Genomic DNA, 20,588 nt, shown 5'->3' with positions numbered 1-20,588 from the left:
ACCAGCAAATAAACTTCCCCAAAGGCTGGATTACATATGTTTTGATTATTTTACTGATATTTTATTCAGAGATATTTTAAAACATTAGAAAAAACGTTTACCATTCATTTTTATCATTGAAGATCAAAAGGCTGGGTGTGGGACAAGCACAAAACGGCAATATTTGCATATAATGATGCTGAAAAAAAGGTGAAAAAGTCATTAGACTACTAGAACAAATTTCTTAAAACACTTTCATTGTAAAGATAACTATAAAAGTGTGAAATTTCCCCTTTTTTCTATTTTTCATACAATATGATCAAAGGACATAATAAGTGCCCGTAGTCTAAGAATCACCCTTGAATGAAACCTGAAGTTCCAGCTGAAATGTTGACAGTAGTGTGTCAACTGTATCAGAGGACAGAAATTTGCTGGAAATATTTTTGCTGGAAGTTGACGTTCTTTTACAAAATGTTATGACAATGTGTAAATTTTCTTGAATACAGTCAGGTTGTTTCTACCAGAAAACATGAAAATCGGGAACATGCTCAACTTTTCTGTGAATTTGATCATTTTCATGACAAAGAATTTATATTTTTTCCCCATATTCAAATTTTAAAAATTCTGCTTTCAAGAACAGGGCTTTGATGAATCAAACAAAACCATTAGAATTAAAATTAATCAGAAACTGGAGGGAATTAAGTATTTTGGGAGAATTTTATCATTTTTCAAAAAAGTAGTCTGTTTACAACAAAATCCAAAATATAGTGAAGAAGAATTGTGAACAGTGTTTGAATGAATAAAGAAAGCCATCAGAGTTAAACATCAGAAACGGAAGAAGAAAGTGTTGTGATGATTTTCACCATTTTCACAAAAATTTCAAAATTCTGTGAGGAAGAATTGTGAACAGGTCTTAGATTACACAAAAGAAAAAAAAACATAACCCTAACATTTTTATAGAAACACTTTTGTGATGGAGTCCAAGGATTTAAGGTAAAACTGTTGTGAAGGTGTCGTAGCACGGACCCACAACAGGGGGCGCAAATGAACGGACAATGAGTAAGCCAAAAAGTAACAATTTAATGTTGTGATAATACACAACTAAATTCACAGAATTTGCACAGTCAATTAACACCAGGTGACGTGTGGGCAGGCTCGAAGATAGAAGACCCCCGACGAGAGAGAAGCCGCGTCCCACACGGCTTCCACCACCAACGGTCTGAAGAACACCGGAGCCGCCAAGTCCCGAGTCCCCAGGTGGCCTCTGTCTTCGGCTGTCGACCCTGGTACTGCTGGCAGAAAGCAGAGATAAGATGTATGAGTGTGAGTCCGCACACTCAGTAATCCACAGTCCAAACACAGTTAGGAGGGAGCACCTCCACCTCCAATCACACACTCGTACAGCTCCTGGTTCAACCACTTATCTGGGTTGGGATGTGAGGCGAAGCCGTCGCTGTCACACCAAACGCCAATCCCTCAGACAAGGAAACACTCCAGGAAAACGGCTGTAACAGAAGTTCAGGTTAAACACACAAAGTGTCTGTCAGCAAAGAAATTACCTTTCCAATGGTAGACGATTTCTCAGCGAGGAGGTGGAGTTGCAGTCCGGCCTTTATGGTGATGATGATGAGTGACAGCTGGTGCGATGAGTGACAGCTGTCACTTCTTCTGGGTCTGGCGCCCTCTCGTGCTTGGAGCCCGCACTCCAAGCAGGGCGCCCTCTGGTGGTGGTGGGCCAGCAGTACCTCCTCTTCAGCGGCCCACATAACAGGACCCCCCCCTCAACGGGCGCCTCCTGGCGCCCGACCTGGCTTGTCCGGGTGTCGTTTGTAGAAATCGGCCAGGAGGGCCGGGTCCAGGATGAAGCTCCTCTTCACCCAGGAGCATTCCTCAGGTCCATACCCCTCCCAGTCCACCAGATATTGGAACCCCCGGCCCTTACGACGGATGTCCAGGAGCCTGCGGACTGTCCAAGCAGGCTCCCCGTCGATGAGCCGGGCAGGAGGCGGCATAGGTCCAGGTGCACAGAGGGGCGAGGTGTGGTGTGGCTTGATACGGAACACGTGGAACACAGGGTGGATCCGCAGTGAAGCTGGGAGTTGGAGCTTCACTGCGGCCGGGTGGATGATTTTGAGGATTGTAAATGGTCCAATGTATCTGTCCTTCAACTTAGGGGAGTCCACACAAAGAGGGATGTCCTTTGTTGAAAGACACACCTCCTGCCCGGGCTGGTATGTGGGGGCCGGGGAACGCCGGCGGTCTGCATGGGTCTTGGCCCTCGCCCAGGCCTTCAACAGGGCAGAGCGGGCGGTCCGCCACACCCGGCGGCACCTCCTGAGGTGGGCCTGGACCGAGGGCACACCGACCTCTCCCTCCACCAGCGGGAACAATGGGGGCTGGAACCCCAAACATGCCTCAAAAGGGGAGAGGCCGGTAGCAGACGAAACTTGGCTGTTATGGGCATACTCGATCCAGGCCAGATGGTGACTCCAGGCCGCAGGGTGCGCGGAGGTGACGCATTGAAGGGCCTGCTCCAGCTCCTGGTTGGCCCGCTCTGCCTGGCCGTTTGTCTGGGGGTGGTACCCGGACGAGAGAAAAAAAGAAACCAGCACCCATCGGGGAGGTGGAGTTCCGGATCAGCCCGGCAGCTAAAGAGTCCCGGATGTAGGTCTCCATTGATTCGCGTTCCAGACGTGAGAGGTTGTACAACCTACTGGACGGGTACTCAGCGCCCCGGACCAAATCGATGGCACAATCGTACGGTCGGTGCGGGGGAAGAGTGAGTGCCAGATCTTTGCTGAAAACGTCAGCCAGATCATGGTACTCCTTTGGCACCGCCGATAGATTGGGGGGGACTTTAACCTCCTCATTAGCCGTCGTGCCGGGAGGAACCGAGGATCCTAAACACTCCCGGTGGCAGGTTTCGCTCCACTGTGTCACAACCCCGGACGGCCAATCTATCCGGGGATTGTGCTTCACCATCCATGGAAATCCCAAAATCACTCGGGAGGTAGAAGGTGTTACATGGAACACTATCTCCTCCCTGTGATTACCAGACACAACCAAAGTCACTGGCTGTGTCTGATGTGTGATTAATGGAAGCAGGGTGCCATCTAGTGCTCGCACCTGCAATGGTGCCGGCAGAGCCACCAGGGGGAGCCCTACTTCCTTTGCCCATCTGCTATCTAGCAGATTCCCTTCCGACCCCGTGTCTACCAGTGCTGGGGCGTGAAGGGTTAAATCCCCACAAAGGATCGTTACTGGGATTCGTGCAGATTTGCGGGGTTTCCCCGCGTGCATGTTATGACCCACCCTTAGCCCAGTTTCTAAGGACGGGCGTTGTAGTTTGACCGTTTTGGGGCAGTCCTTCTGCATATGCTCACAAGAGCCGCAGACAAAACATTCCCCGCGGGCCAGCCTCCTTTGTCTGACGTTTGTTTTTATTTTGGCCCTGCTCGTGTCCATAGCCTCCTCAGCAGGGGGAGCTGTAGCCACACGGAGCTCTCTGGCAGTGAAGCGTGGGGACGACGTCACCCTTTCGGAACCGGAAGGGGGAGGGACGGCTCGTGCCCGGTCACGCCCCCCGGCCTGCTCCCGACGATGCTCATTCAAACGGTTGTCTAAGCGTATAACCAAATCGACAAGCCCGTCAAAATCCCGCGGTTACTCCTTAGCCAGCAGGTGCTCCATTAGGACCAGAGACAGTCCATTTACGAAGGCGGCGCGGAGCGCAACGTTATTCCAGCCGGACCTCGCTGCCGCGATGCGGAAGTCGACTGCATACTCGGCTGCGCTGCGGCGCCCCTGTGTCATTGACAGCAGCACGCTCGAAGCGGTCTCGCCTCTGTTGGGATGGTCAAAAACTTGTTTGAACTCCCGTATAAACTCAGCATAAGACGTTAGGAGCCGTGAATTCTGCTCCCAAAGCGCCGTAGCCCAGGCGCGTGCCTCTCCTCGAAGCAGACTAATAACATAAGCCACCCGGCTGGCGTCTGACTCGTACATGACAGGACGCTGTGAAAAGACGAGCGAACACTGCATGAGGAAATCTGCGCATGTCTCAACACAGCCTCTGTATGGTTCCGGAGGGCTTATGTATGCTTCAGGGGACGGTGGGGGGGGGTCGTTGAACGACCAGTGGAACGTCTGATACAGGCCCAGGACCAGCAAGAGGAGTGGCTGCAGCAGCGCCCTGATCGCGCGCTTCCACCCTGGCGGTGAGAGCCTCCACCCTCCGGTTAAGGAGAACATTCTGCTCGGCCACTAAATCCAGCCGAGCCGTGAAGGCGGTTAAGATTTGCTGCAGCTCACTCAACACGCCTCCCGCTGACGCCTGCACTCCTGGCTCTTCCATTGGCCCTTCAAACTCGGGTTGACGCCCCTCGGAGTCCATGACGATTGGCCGAGAAATCCTGTTGTGAAGGTGTCGTAGCACAGACCCACAACAGGGGGCGCAAATGAACGGACAATGAGTAAGCCAAAAAGTAACAATTTAATGTTGTGATAATACACAACTAAATTCACAGAATTTGCACAGTCAATTAACACCAGGTGACGTGTGGGCAGGCTCGAAGATAGAAGACCCCCGACGAGAGAGAAGCCGCATCCCATACGGCTTCCACCACCAACGGTCTGAAGAACACCGGAGCCGCCAAGTCCCGAGTCCCCAGGTGGCCTCTGTCTTCGGCTGTCGACCCTGGTACTGCTGGCAGAAAGCAGAGATAAGATGTATGAGTGTGAGTCCGCACACTCAGTAATCCACAGTCCAAACACAGTTAGGAGGGAGCACCTCCACCTCCAATCACACACTCGTACAGCTCCTGGTTCAACCACTTATCTGGGTTGGGATGTGAGGCGAAGCCGTCGCTGTCACACCAAACGCCAATCCCTCAGACAAGGAAACACTCCAGGAAAACGGCTGTAACAGAAGTTCAGGTTAAACACACAAAGTGTCTGTCAGCAGAGAAATTACCTTTCCAATGGTAGACGATTTCTCGGCGAGGAGGTGGAGTTGCAGTCCGGCCTTTATGGTGATGATGATGAGTGACAGCTGGTGCGATGAGTGACAGCTGTCACTTCTTCTGGGTCTGGCGCCCTCTCGTGCTTGGAGCCCGCACTCCAAGCAGGGCGCCCTCTGGTGGTGGTGGGCCAGCAGTACCTCCTCTTCAGCGGCCCACATAACAAAAACAAGGTGGAGACAGTTAAGAAAACTGCAAATTGTTCTCCCACTGAACAAGATTATATTTCACTCACTAACCATTGCTGCTCTTTTCTAATGCAGCATCATATTATAAAAAGACTTTAAACTCCACATTATTTAAGGGTGATTGTTACACTACAGGCACTTATGTCCTTTGATCATATTGTATGAAAAACAGAAAAAAGGGGAAATTTCACACTTTTATAGTTATCTTTACAATGAAAGAGTATTAAGAAATTTGTTCTAGTAGTCTATGATGACTTTCACCTTTTTTCAGCATCATTATATGCAAATATTGCCGTTTTGTGCTTGTCCCACACCCAGACTTTTGATCTTCTATGATAAAAATGAATGTTAAAGAAATGTTTTTTCTAATGTTTTAAAATATGACATCAGAGCACATGTATATAGTGCCAAATCACAACAAACAGTTGCCCCAAGGGGCTTTATATTGTAAGGCAATGGTGTGGTGGAAATTACATTTACAAAGCCAATAGTGCCCGTAGTTAAAGAATCACCCTTAAATACTTCAGCAAACACGTTTTAAGGGGACAGATTTTCTACAGCTTTTACTTCATTCAACACCAATTACAATCTATTGGGCTAATTAAAAAACGTTTTGCAAGATTTGCTGCAGTTTTCACAAATCTACACACAGTAGCTTTAATCTGAACAGCAGAGCTGCATCAGACACTTTAACACCATGGGACAGAGTGTAAATGCAAACTCTTCTTTTCATTAACAGTTTGTCATTCGTGTTGGATGAATTTACTCTGCAGTACATTTATTTATTTTTACTTTTTTAACTCACGCCCGACGTGGTGCGCATGTGTCTTGTGGTCACTGTGTCCCGGGGATGCAGTAAATTTTATATCTTGTGTCCAGCCTTGATGATTTTGTGTCAGGACGGCGTCAGCATGAACTCTGCCTTTTGGACAGCACAGATCCTTTAGAACTTGACCCGAATCAGACAAGTTCAAGTTTTCTTTCTAAAGTGGTCAAATCATTTACAACCCCAATTCTAATGAAGTTGGGACGTTGTGTAAAATGTAAATAAAAACAGAATACAATGATTTTCAAATCCTCTTCAATCTACGTATATTCAATTGAATACACCACAAAGACAAGATATTTAATGTTCAAACTGATAAACTTCATTGTTTTGTGCAAATACTTGCTCAAGGCTGGGACAGTGGTATGTTTACCACTGTGTTACATCACCTTTCCTTCTAACAACACTCAATAAGCATTTGGGAACAGAGGACACTCATTGTTGAAGCTTTGTAGGCTGAATTCTTTCCCATTCTTGCTTGATGTACAACTTCACTTGTTCAACAGTCTGGAGACTCCGTTATCGTATTTGCGCTTCATAATGCGCCACACATTTTCAATGGGCGACAGGTCTGGACTGCAGGCAGGCCAGTCTAGTACAGTAGTGTTCAGAATAATAGTAGTGCTATGTGATTAAAAAGATTAATCCAGGTTTTGAGTATATTTCTTATTGTTACATTGGAAACAAGGTACCAGTAGATTGAGTAGATTCTCACAAATCCAGCAAGACCAAGCATTCATGATATGCACACTCTTAAGGCTATGAAATTGGGCTATTAGTAAAAAAAAAAAAAAAAGTAGAAAAGGGGGTGTTCACAATAATAGTAGTGTGGCATTCAGTCAGTGAGTTTGTCAATTTTGTGGAACAAATAGGTAAGGTTGAAGCCAGCACCTGTTGAACATGCTTTTCTCTTTGAAAGTCTGAGGAAAATGGGACGTTCAAGACATTGTTCAGAAGAACAGCGTAGTTTGATTAAAAAGTTGACTGGAGAGGGGAAAACTTATACACAGGTGCAAAAAATTATAGGCTGTTCATCTACAATGATCTCCAATGCTTTAAAATAGACAAAAAAAAAAAAAAAACAGAGACATGTGGAAGAAAACGGAAAACAACCATCAAAATGGATAGAAGAATAACCAGAATGGCAAAAGCTCACCCATTGATCAGCTCCAGGATGAACAAAGACAGTCTGGAGTTACCTGTACATGCTGTGACAGTTAGAAGACACCTGTGTGAAGCTAAATTATTTGCAAGAATCCCCCGCAAAGTCCCTCTGTTAAATAAAAGACGTGCAGAAGAGGTTACAATTTGTTAAAGAACACATCAGGGACGTCCCTGAAAAAGACGTTGCTTGGATGGCAGCATGTGTTGCTCCAAAACCTGAATATACCTTTCAGCATTGGTGGTGCCATCACAGATGTGTAAGCTGCCCATGTTATGGGCACTAACACACCCCCATATCATCACAGATGCTGGCTTTTGAAGTTTGCCCTAGTAACAATCTAGGTGGTCTTTCTCCTCTTTTGTCCGGAGGACACGATGTCCATGATTTCCAAAAACAATTTGAAACATGGACTCATCAGACCACAGCACACTTTTCCACTTTGTGTCTGTCCATTTCAAATGAGCTCGGGCCCAGAGAAGGCTGTGGCGTGTCTGGATGTTGTTGATGTATGACTTTCGATTTGCATGGTAGAGTTTTAACTTGCACTTGTAGATGTAGCGACGAACTGTGTTAACTGACAATGGTTTTCTTAAGTGTTCCTGAGCCCACGCGGTAAGATCCTTTACACAATGACGTCAGTTTTTAATGCAGTGCTGCCTGAGGGATCGAAGGTCACGGGCATTCAGTGTTGGTTTTTGGCCTTGTCGTTTATGTGTACAGAGTTCTCCAGATTCTCTAACTCTTCTGGATTATATTATGGACTGTTGTCAAGGATTTTATATAGTTCATGCTCTTATTATCATTTGTTTTCTTTAGTTTATGCTTATATTATTATTATTATTTTTCTTATAGTTTATGCTTATTATTTTTCCTCTTTGTGAGAAGAGGAGGTTTTAGAAAGAAAGACTTGTTGTCTGCATTCTTCATGATTGAGCAAACTATTTTTCATTTTGCCTTATCCTGCTTTGATGAGCGCCAAGGCTCATGTTGCAGGAATGGAAGGTTTCAGCTGTTACCTCGCTTTGCTCTACCTCTCCCGACTGTCCTTGTTTGTTTTTTCTCATGTTTAGCTAAATAAAAGGCTGGGCCAGAGGAGGAGATTTTAGGAGAGCTTTGTAGCTGAGCACTTACAAGCTGCTTCATTGTTCTCCTCCTCTGCGCAGAGCAAAAAATATATATATTTGTCTGTCTCTGGCTGGTTTCTTTTCAGTGTTTGTGCCTCTCATTTTTTTAAAAACAGGGTGCAAACCCAACAGTTTTTTCTTGGCGCCCAACGTGGGGCGTCGACAGATCTTCTCGAGCGAACGGAGGGAGACACGCCGCAGACCGTGCACAGCCGATTCCACTAGAGGGATCGAAGGAAAGTCCTGAGGAGTGAATTCTCCGTCGGGCCGGTGACTATAGACGTCCACCTCCGCTCGCCGCAGTAGATTGACGACGCCTCCGAACCAAATGAAATACAGGAGGAGTAAGAATAAATTTCAGGAGAAGCAGTTAGAGAGACGCGAATTAATTGATTATTTCAAAAGTGAAACTAAGTGTTTGTGGTATGAATGAGAGAAAATTCTGTTTTTGTTGTTTTGTTGTAAGGATTTTGTTGTGTTATTTATGTATTATTATAATTTTTTTTATTTTTTTTAGATGAGGGCTTGTCTGTAATTGCAATCATTGATGTAATCTGTAATTTATTTTGTATGTGTGTGAGAGTTGGAGCGGTTGTGGGAGTGTGTGTGTGTGTGTGTGTGAGACAGTGTCGGACTGTATGTGTGGTATTGTTTGACTGAGTATTCCTTAGTAATGATAAAAGAATGAGACTGTGAGTGACTAAGGACGGACAGCTTGATATCCCATTTTATCAGGGGATAAAAGTGGAGCCGTTGTCTGCAAAGTAGGTCATTTTAAGTCCATATGCACCACACTCACATATTCCTGACGAGTCTGCAAAGAGGGGGATTCCAAGGAAGGTCCGCCCCACGGGGTAGAAGCTTGACCTGAACTTTGCAGAGTGAAGGGGAATAGGTGACCAACATGGGAAACACATGCACAGAAAATAAGCCCCTATTTCAGGGCGACGAAAAATACATGCACAAACGCAATCTGGGAAATCTGAAGTACATAATTAAATGAAAAAAGAAATATGGCTTTTCAGGTAAATTGGTTATACCAGATTGTGAAGGTTTGGTGTTAAAGCTTACAGCAGCAGCAGCAAATAAAAAGGGTAACAGGAAAGTAAGAAAAGAAGGAGAGAGAGAAAGTGCAAAAGTATGGCTCAGTGAAGCACGGATGAGAGTAGAGGCCATAAAGAGGAAGAAAGACGAGAAAGGAAAGTCAGAGGGGAAAGTAATGTTTGTAAAACCTGAAGATAATGAGACGGCCGTGAGAGGGACATTTACAGGACGTGCTGCAGACGGCACGGTCCTGCCATACGGGAATGAGGAAGATCCAGCAGTGGCGTTACAGGCTCAAATAACCGATCTAATGACCAGAGTTAAAAACAAGTTTAAACAGAAAGCGGACTATGGTAAAATAAATGCGTGTAAACAAAAGGCAGATGAGGATGTGGATGATTATAATCAGCGTTTAGGGACAGTTTTCCGTGCAAACAGCGGTATACCGCATAATGATGATCAAGCGGGAGCATATCAAAATCAGCTGAAACAAGCCCTCCTGAATGGTTTGAAGCCAGAAATTAGTGCATGGATTAGAAAGCACAATGTGACCACTGACTCAGATGATATGATTAAGATACTGGACGTAACAACAAACACACCAATCAGTGACAACATTAATGAGTTACCAGAAAAACAGATAATCACAGTGGATATTCATGGAGCATGGTCATTACCACTCCTGAAAGAAAGACCTGGGGTGACTCTAAAGGTAAATGGACAGGACATGGATTTTCTCTGTGACACAGGAGCATGTAGGACAGTGATAACAGACAGACCTCCTGGAACTAAATTTGCAAAAGACGTTGTTTGGGTAAAATCTGCAAATAGACAGGTGAATTCAGAGAAAATATTGAAGTTTGTCAATTTTGAAGATCCTGAAACGAACCAAACTGCTTGTGTCTCTGTGGTTTATTCGCCCCATTGTCCAGTAAATTTACTGGGACGAGATTTGATGACTGCCTTATCTATAGGAGTCACGCCAACAGTAGGTGGTATGAGAGCTGTGAGGCAGCCCGCTACTGTATATACAAATTTGGCCCAGGCCTGGCAGTACTCTTTGGATCTGTCGGAGCTGAGACAAACTGAACAATTATTGGAGGAAGGTCTGATGACCTGTGAAAACAGAGAACATGTAGTAATGATGTCACCAAAAGATCTACACATAACTATGCTATTCACTCCACAAAAGGATGAAAGGTATGGAGCAGGATTTCTGAAGATTCCATCAGAATTACAGACAGTAGCACACCTATACACAGACAGAAAAACCACCTCTGTGTGTAGTGTAGTGCTGACCCAAAGTGCAGACAAATGGTACAGAGGAAAACCTGAGGCTGTGCCGCATATTTCACTGACAAGGGCAGACACTCAGTCCTGGAAGGACCTTGGAGGAATTGCTAAAATAGCTGAGGAAGTGACTGATTGGCACGAAGCAGATGCAATGTCGGTGTGAGATTTCAGTCCATCCACAGGCTTGTATCGGAAATACATGTTTGTAAGTGCTTGGACGACACCGGTGATACATGAAGTAGATCTGGACGATTGAAATTTAACAACATCTGTGTTGTTGACACAGGAAGATGAGACTTTATTGGCCAAACTGCCTCCTCATCTCTGGGTGAATGCACCCACAGATGTAGGACTGTTGAAAAATATTCCGCCAGTCAAAATTAAGCCACGATCTGATTGGAGACCACGGATTAAACAATATCCGTTAAAACCGTCAACAAAAAAAGGAAATGATGACTTTTTTAGGTATCTGTAATTATTGCAGAGCCTGGATTCCATGTTATGCAGAGAAGGTGCAGAAATTGCAGGATTTAATACATTCTATACCAATGGATATGACTGACAAAATACAGTGGAATAAAGAAGCTGAAGAACAGTTTACAGCTCTTAAACAAGAACTTGTGAGTTCCACAGTATTATCTCTGCCCAATTATGCCAAGCCATTCACTCTCATGGTGGACACAAAACAGGGATTCATGTGTGCAGTCTTGCTACAACAACATGGTAATAAAAATAAACCAGTTGGCTATTATTCCAAACGTTTGGATACATTCTTATCACCTGCTAGACAGATAGCATATATAGCAACGCTGTTGTCTCAGCCATATATTACCATTGAAAGATGCAACACCTTGAATCCCGCCACGCTCCTACCTACTGAGACAGACGGTGAACTGCATGATTGTTTGGCAGACACACAGAAACAACAATTACCTCGACCAGACTTAACAGACGAACCATTTACAGATGGACTACATTACTTTGTGGATGGCTCATGTTTCAAAGATCAGAAAGGACAGACATTAACAGGCTATGCTGTTGTTCAATTACCAAATACTGTTAACGCATGTGTCAACAGGGGGGATGGTATATATGGTAGACCAATACTTTACTACCTATGGATTTAATTTATACTCGAAAAATTTTTGTAAAGCCTGTGTTACCTGATTGAAACACAACCCACAGGGAAGTATAAGACTCCAGAGAGGGCAATTCCCAAAACCACAGTATCCTTTCCAAATTGTTCATATGGACTTTATTGAACTAAATCGATGTGGACCTTATCAATACTGTCTAGTATTAATTGATGCCTTTTCAAAATGGGTAGAAATTGTTCCATCACAAAAAGCAGATGCTTTAACAGTAGCAAAAGCATTGTGTAAGACAATTATTCCGTATTATGGAATACCAGAGACATTGTACAGTGATAATGGAACACATTTTGTAAATGAAGTTGTACAAAGAGTAGCAGAACACATGAAAATTAAGTTACAACATCATTGTGCTTACCACCCACAAAGTGCAGGATTAGTGGAAAGGACAAAGGGCACAATAAAAATAAGATTAAGGAAATGTATAGAAGAGACAAAACGAACCTGGATTGAATGTTTGGACCTAGTAAAATTGTATATGAGAATAACACCAACACCATCAGGTTTAACACCATTTGAGATACTTTATGGACGACCATATCGTCTACCAATTTTTGACATGGATACTAAAACAGCAGATGAGGAACAAACATTAGCAGATTTTATGAAAAAGACATTAACACAGAAAGAGATAACTTAAACACATTTACTGCCGAATAATTTTGATCTCCCACAGGACGGCCTTCCAGTAGTCCAGCCAGGAGACTGGGTGTTCATCAGAGTGATTAAGAGGAAGAACTGGTCCAGTCCTCGTTGGGAAGGTCCATACCAAGTGCTGTTAACAACACCAACTGCAGTAAAGATCGCGGAGAGATCAACGTGGATACATCTAAGTCACTGTAAGATACAGCGTGTGTTGGCTGCCTCCACAGTGTAAGGGGAAGTCTGGCTACAAAGGGAGTCTATTTAATTAGCAATAGATTGTCTCAATGCCAGTGAAGCAGGGAGATCCTTGCACTATTAGGTGAGGTTGGTTAACAACACTGTATCCTAGCAATCATGACTGAACTACAGCAGACCCCGGAGCGGCATGCTCAGCGCCGCCGCTGCCGGACTGTTGGTAGGGCAGCTGGTTGCGTTGTGATCTTAGTGTGTTTCGTGCTCCTCGGATTCCTGGCCTGGTGGTTGACCCAAGAATTGCAGCTCACTGTGGACCGAGCCAGAGAACAACGCAAGCAACGTCAGAAGAGGTTTATTCATAATGTGAATGAGACAGATGGACACCCTCATATATACCATACTAATATGTGGTACAGATATGTTCATTTATTGGCTATGGAATTACATGTTACTAATTGTTATGTTTGTTCGCAAATGCCTATATCCTCAACACACCCAGCTCTGACGGCTAAACTGTACCCTGCTAGGGTGACAGAATGTCTTATCATACGGATGCATAATCAAACTGTATTTCGGGGGCAGCAGTTCTCAGCAAATCTGATAAGACGTAATACCACTTGCCTCAGTGCAACCACTTATATGATAGGGATTTCAACAGAAGATGTACAAGCGTGCCCAAGTGCTGCTCCATTGACTAGACTGAAGGGAAACGCAAAAATATTATCACGTTAAATTGTCATCACAACGGCCATTCCCGATTTGCTTTTACGGGACAGGGAATAAAACTGTAGGTAAAATTAAGAAACGTCTGTGTACCCAAACATATGTTTTATCAAATAATTTAAGCCTAACCAAAACATAATATGTGGATGGTACTTATCTTCATCACATTGGAAGGGGATGTAATTATACAGGCTCCTGTCCATGGGGAACGGATGAATCATGTGCTTATGTTAGTAAGTTTTTGCTACCACCTGTAAATGGTACTCCGGTGTATGATGACATCTATTGGCTTTGTGGTTCCAGACTGTACATGAGTCTCCCACCAAATTGGGGTGGTGTGTGTGCACCTACCCAGGTGACTGACCATACATATGTGGTAGTGCCAAGGACCTCCACAGAGAAGAATGGCAGCACCAGACGGAGGAGATCGATATACCCAGATGTGTTACCACATGTGGGGCTCGGATGTACCAAAGGACCAAAAATTGTGGTCTGTAGGAGATAAAATAGCACATTCACTGTTCCCCTGGATAGGAGTGGTAAAAAATTCATTAATGATTGAAACTCTGAATTATCGATTGGGTCTGTTCATGAATGTAACTGAGAAAATAGTAGCAGCTCAAAACACTGAAATAGATGCTTTATTTACCATGGTGATGCAAAATCGCATGGTTTTAGACTTGCTTACTGGTTCACAGGGAGGAGTTTGTGTTCTGCTGAACACAACATGCTGTACTTTCATCCCAGACTCCGTTCATTCAGTGGATGTGCAGGACGCATTGGAAGAGCTGAATAAACTTCGTGATGCAATGCATAAAGACACCCTAGCCGTGAACCACCTGGTCCTGGTTGACTTCAGGACCATGGTGGCAGTTACTATTGAAAATAGACAGTTATTATAGTCCTAATTCTGATTGGACTTTGCATGTGCTGTGTGATCCCTTGTATCAAAACAATGGTTGGCAAAATGGTGTCAAATACATTTGTACAGTGTAATCTGGCTTTCCAACAAACTATGCCAAAATATCAAGCATTGAAACAGTCAGACCTTAGTGGAGAAAACTATAATGACTGTGTTGAGAATTATGATGATATTGAAAAGCTCACAACTCCGGTTCAAGCTTGAACTGTTGATGTGATGAGTTAACACACTCTTAGCCTATGAAGCTTTAGCTGAAAATGTAATAAGACAAGTGGTTAAAGTGGACAAATTTTCTATTGAAGTGTGTTTTGGACATGACAAACTTATGTAAATAAACGATAAACAGGGAGGATTATGTCAAGGATTTTATATAGTTCATGCTCTTGTTATCATTTATTTTCTTTAGTTTATGCTTATATTATTATTTATTTTCTTATAGTTTATGCTTATTTTTCCTCTTTGTGAGAAGAGGAGGTTTTAGAAAGAAAGACTTGTTGTCTGCATTCTTCATGATTGAGCAAACTATTTTTCATTTTGCCTTATCCTGCTTTGATGAGCGCCAAGGCTCATGTTGCAGGAATGGAAGGTTTCAGCTGTTACCTCGCTTTGCTATCACCCTCTTGCAGACATGACTCATGTGTAACCTCTCCCGACTGTCCTTGTTTGTTTTTTCTCACGTTGAACTAAATAAAAGGCTGGGCCAGAGGAGGAGATTTTAGGAGAGCTTTGTAGCTGAGCACTTACAAGCTGCTTCATTGTTCTCCTCCTCTGCGCAGAGCAAAAAATATATATATGTCTCTCTCTGGCTGGTTTCTTTTCAGTGTTTGTGCCTCTCATTTCTTTAAAAACAGGGTGCAAACCCAACACCGTAGATGATGGAATCCCTAAATTCCTTGCAATTGAACATTGAGAAACATTGTTCTTAAACTGTTGGACCATTTTTTCACGCAGTTGTTCACAAAGTGGTGATACTCTCCCCATCTTCGCTTGTGAACAGCTGAGCCTTTTTTTTTTACCCAATCATGACACTCACCTGTTTCCAATTAGGTGTTCTTTGACCATTCATCAACTTTTTCAGTCTTTTGTTGCCCCGCCCCAACTTTTTTGAAACGTGTTGCAGGCATCCATTTCAAAATGAGCAAATATTTGCACAAAAACAATAAAGTTTATCACTTTGAACATTAAATATCTTGTCTTTGTGGTGTATTCAATTGTATATAGATTGAAGAGGATTTGTAAATCATTGTATTCTGTAAACCCACACTTTAAAGGATCAAGTGTGGGAGGGGTGCAGGATTGGACCAAACCCATGCCTAAACGTGCACCACCGTCACATTACATGGCGCTACGTGGATCATATGTGGCTTGACATGGATCATATGCGGCGACACAAGCCATTCGAGGCTGGACAGGGCTCAAATGACAGGTCAGTCGTGGCAGATTAGAGGACGATACCTGGCATATGCAAGGTACTAAAGGCACATAGAGGCTTCTTCGTAGTGGATACGTGATAGATTTATACATGGATCATTATTCAATTAATCACTGAAATTTCTGGCAAATCCATATGCGGTTCACTATTCATGGCTTTATTATTTGGTGGAGCCGAGGCTTTATACAGTTCTGGGACAAAAGCAAAATCCAGCAATTCAGCCGAACGTTGCAATATTCCAACATTTCTGTAAAAACTTACAAAAATGCAACTTTTTGAAAACACTTCATTTTCAGCCCTAAAGGCCTCCAACAACTTCTGAATAGTTGGATTTTTTTTAAGAGATTTTCTATATTTGCGTTTTACAGGGTTAACGCTCATGCCACACCTTCAAGGGATCACAAAAGAATACATTAAATTGCTTACATATTGTTGGTATTAATGTAAAGAAAATCTTCTGAACAAATTTATTGTTGAACTATTTAAGATAATTTTATTTTAGAGTAATCTTGACATTATTCTCACAATTACAATTAAATTATGATTACATTTATCTGTTTCTCAATACTGCAGATTACATGAAAAAAAATGCAATGATTATAATTACAATTACAGTTTGTGATTACCCCATATCTGCCACAGATCATCAGATTGATGACTAAAATTGATTAAGAACATTATCCAGACTATAGTGAAGTGCTGCAAGCTCTTTTCTTGCATCTGCAGGGGCGGTGTGAAGAAAAGGGCCAAATTAATACGTTTGATTAAAAATTATTATTAGCAGGTAATCTAATGATATTTCCTATTACGTCCCTGCTTATTTCAGCAAGACAATGCCAAGCCACATTCTACGTGTTACAACAGTGTGGCTTCGTAGTAAAAAAGTGCAGGTACTGGACTGTCCTGCCTGCAATCCAGACCTGTCACCCATTGAAAATGTGTAGCGCATTATGAAGCAGAAAATACGACAACGGAGACCCCGGACTGTTGAACAACTGAAGTTGTTCATCAAGCAAGAATGGGAAAGAATTCCACCGGCAAAGCTTCAACAATTAGTGTCCTCAGTTCCCAAATGCTTATTGAGTGTTGTCAGAAGGAAAGGTGATGTAACACAGTGGTAAACATACCACTGTCCCAGCTTTTTTGAAATGTGTTCCAGGCATCCATTTCAAAATGAGCAAATATTTGCACAAAAACAATAAAGTTTCAGTTTGAACATTTAATATTTTGTCTTTGTGGTGTATTCAATTGAATATCCCAACTTCCATTGCTGTATTTCTTTGTGTCATTGAGTTTCGGAGCTTTCCTGACAGTGCGTGTGCACATTGTGACCGCAGCCTGTGAAAAACAGCCTCACGTATGTGAAGCTTTCACACAAAAGCTGCATTGATAAATCCGCCATGTTGATGAACAGATGAAAGTTCTGAAAGTTCAAATCCAATAAGAATCCACCCGATAAAGATGTTTTTTTTTTTTTAATCAGTTGATTCACATAAAAAAGTGTGCTTCCTTTCACTTCAGGGGGTTGACATACAACACCATGTGTTTAACAAAAATACACAAACACACTGCTTCACTTTAAATGCGCAACAAGTCTATTTAAGGTCATCTGTGTCATTGTTTGAGAGCACAGAGTTGATAAGAACAGACAGCAAACTCTTTGCTGCTGCAGACAAATTCTGCAGGCCTCTGGTGCAGGGGTGGAGCCACAGGGGTGAGGGGTGAGGAAGGGCTCCCAAAACCCCTTAAAGGTCCACTTTCGCAGCAATTTTAAATACCTTTTTTTTTTGCACATAATATTTTGAAAAATAAGCTATTAAATATATTATCATCATCATTGGCTTACTATTTGTAATATTTAAGAATAAAGTAATTTTGCAGAAAAACCCAGGAGCTTCATACAACAAATACTGTAAGTATGTCGTGTATTATTTTTTAAATTACTATAAATTAAAGATACATATAGAAGGTAAATGCTTCTATATGGGCCAAAATGGGTGGAGGGTGGTTGGGGTCTCCCTTAGAGATAGGATGAGAAGCCCAGTCATTCGTGAGGAGCTCAAAGTAGAGCCTCTGCTCCTTCGCACTGAATGGAGACAGTGGAGGTGGTTCTGGCATCTCGTAAGGATGCACTTGGGCCTCCTTAGGGAGGTGTTGTAGGAATATCCAACTGGAAGGAGACCCTGGTTAAGACCCAGGAATAGGTTGAGAGATTATATCTCCACAATGGCCTGTGAACACCTCGGCATCCCCCAGTTAGAGGTGGTTAATGTGGCCCGGTAAAAGGAAAGTTCGGGGTCCCCTACTGGAGCTCATGACTGGAAAATTCTACTCAGAGATTTCACGTGATGTCATAAATCATAGCGGAGCTGCACAGCGCCATGACGGACCTCCGTGCTGTTGTTATAAAGCAGACAGGTAGACAGTTAAGGTTGACGAGCTTTGGATAAGCTTTAGTGTTACATTATAATTTTATGTTGTCTTGATTGCACATTCTGCTTCCATAAGGACCATTGGTTACAAATACAAAGTATTCACTGACCATAGCACCATTTCCAATTTATGTTGCTGAGGAAAAAAAGAAAAGAAAAAGAAAAAAAGATTTCCTGTCATTAGGATTGACTGAGTTTAACCTGCACTACAACTTTTTTATTCTATTTTTATGTTATATTGCACTGTTTTGGATTGTTTGAACATAGCACTTTTTATTATTATTCATAATAGGGGAGCTGTCAGGACTTTAGAAATACTATTTGCACAAAATCTGACAAGGTATTCTGGTTTTTATCATTTTTATTTATGTTAATGTGTTTGTTTGCGTACAAGTGTGTTCGATCACAATTAAACTAAGTTCTGTCATACGGCTGTTGTCAATCTATAATCTAAAACATAATCTCGCCTAAAAAAGTCCCTTCGGCTGTTTGCCACAGCAAATCTGAGCCCTAGGGCACCAAAAAGGCTATAACCATCAATTTCTTTCAATGACCATGTTGTTCGTACAGTAGTGTTCAGAATAGTAGTAGTGCTTTGTGACTAAAAAGATTAATCCAGGTTTTGAGTATATTTCTTATTGTTACATGGGAAACAAGGTACCAGTAGATTCAGTAGATTCTCACAAATCCAACAAGACCAAGCATTCATGATATGCACACTCTTAAGGCTATGAAATTGGGCTTTTAATAAAAAAAAAGTAGAAAAGGGGGGTGTTCACAATAATAGTAGCATCTGCTGTTGACGCTACAAACTCAAAACTATTATGTTCAAACTGCTTTTTTACCAATCCTGTGAATCACTGAACTAGTATTTAGTTGTATAACCACAGTTTTTCATGATTTCTTCACATCTGCAAGGCATTAACCAGTGGCGGTCCTAGAGTGATTCACTCCCCGGGCAAAACCCCCCGCGCACACTAACGTGGCCACCACCTCCACCCCACCACCCATGAAAACACTAACTTCGTCCAGAACACCCACAATCCCACAAATTAACTCACAACAGCTATTTTCAAGAACAAATTTCCAGTTTTAATGACTACTGCAATAACAAACACAAAGATAAACAATAATTACTTCAATAAAGTTTCTGAACATAAAAAAACAAAAGACTCAGTGACTTCACATTACAACTATGTACAGTACAGGTATTTAAGAAAGCACAACTGCACTACAGCACCACCCGATGGTCAAAATATTGCACAAGTCATTCAGTTTTACCAACAGAGTGCACTTTGCATTATCATAGAGTACCATTCACCATAATGAACAAGACTTAAACCTCCATTAAAGTCGCACCATATAAATAAGTGCTCACTATCTGATGTGAAATTCCATCGAGTAGGAGCATTTCTGGGCAACCTTGAGCAGCCTGCAGACTCAAGAAAAGACATCCTCTTTGTGGATTTTGAGAAAAATGTGGCAAACCCAGAGAGTGATGCAAAAAATATTCTGCACTCAGATAAGCATTTAGCCCCCTGCGACAGAACCAGATTCAGTCTGTGTGCGTAGCAATGCACAAACATTGCACCGGGGGCTATGGCTTTAACTTTGGCCTGCAAACCATTGACAGCTGAAGCCATGACTGCAGCCATGGCTTCTTCGTAAGGAAGACTATCAAATGGCTTCGCCAAAATCCGGTCCACAACATTCAAATTGTCTGCCATTATGTGCAGCTTGCTACCTAGCTTAGCTCGCTAGCTGGGACTGGCGCGAGGCTAGTGTGAAGTGTGTCCGCCTGTGAGTGCTTTGTGATGGTGGAGGAGCTCAGCAGCACCCGCTGCTCGGTAGGGACAGAAACTGCGATAGAAGTCAGAAAGAGTGATAGAAGTCAGTCTCCAAACACAAGCAGCCACAAAAAAACCCAAAAAAACACCAGAAATAGAAGCTCGATTTGTCGCTAGTCGTTTTTAACAAAGAAAATGCCGCTAAGAGGATTAGGAAAGTCTCCGGTTCAACTCAGAACAGAATGAAAATTAAAAAAAATGCTCCCACGGATGTCTACACCAAAAGATCACTGATTCGCTCATTTCGCTGTCAATCAAAAAGGGATTCAGCCTCAGACAGATCATCCAATAATCATTGCAGAAGCAGAAGCTGAGCGTCCAGGTCGGCCGAGGCCAGCCCACTGCCCCATAGACCCCCAGAGATGCTGAGCGTCCGATGGGCGGGACAAAGCCCAGCATTTATCCAAAGACTCGTCTCGCTGCGCTGCAGTCTTTGTTTCGCTATTGAACTCTGTGGGCGCTCAGCATCCACACTGTTTAAAGCACTGTGAAGCTGCGGGAATGAGTGAGAGGAAAGCAGCGTCATTACCGGTGATAAGAAGCTGATTCTGAACAAAAGTTGAGCGCGTTGTAGAGCATATTTAGTCAATGACGTACACACAAC

General features: G+C 43.1%; 1 long non-coding RNA gene across 1 annotated transcript; it reads left to right on the top strand.

The window, feature by feature from the left end:
- The first annotated feature begins 8,055 nt into the window (after positions 1 to 8,055).
- LOC117531133 lies at positions 8,056 to 18,713 on the top strand. The gene is made up of 3 exons (XR_004566537.1): positions 8,056 to 8,066; positions 9,665 to 9,674; positions 18,017 to 18,713. It is a non-coding gene; the product is annotated as an uncharacterized LOC117531133 (long non-coding RNA).
- Positions 18,714 to 20,588: the final 1,875 nt, after the last annotated feature.

Source organism: Thalassophryne amazonica, chromosome 18 (genome assembly GCF_902500255.1).
Source record: "Thalassophryne amazonica chromosome 18, fThaAma1.1, whole genome shotgun sequence".
NCBI classification, from domain to species: Eukaryota; Metazoa; Chordata; class Actinopteri; order Batrachoidiformes; family Batrachoididae; genus Thalassophryne; species Thalassophryne amazonica.
The sequence above is the reverse complement of the archived record's forward strand: the minus strand, read 5'-3'. Positions and strand labels throughout refer to the sequence as shown.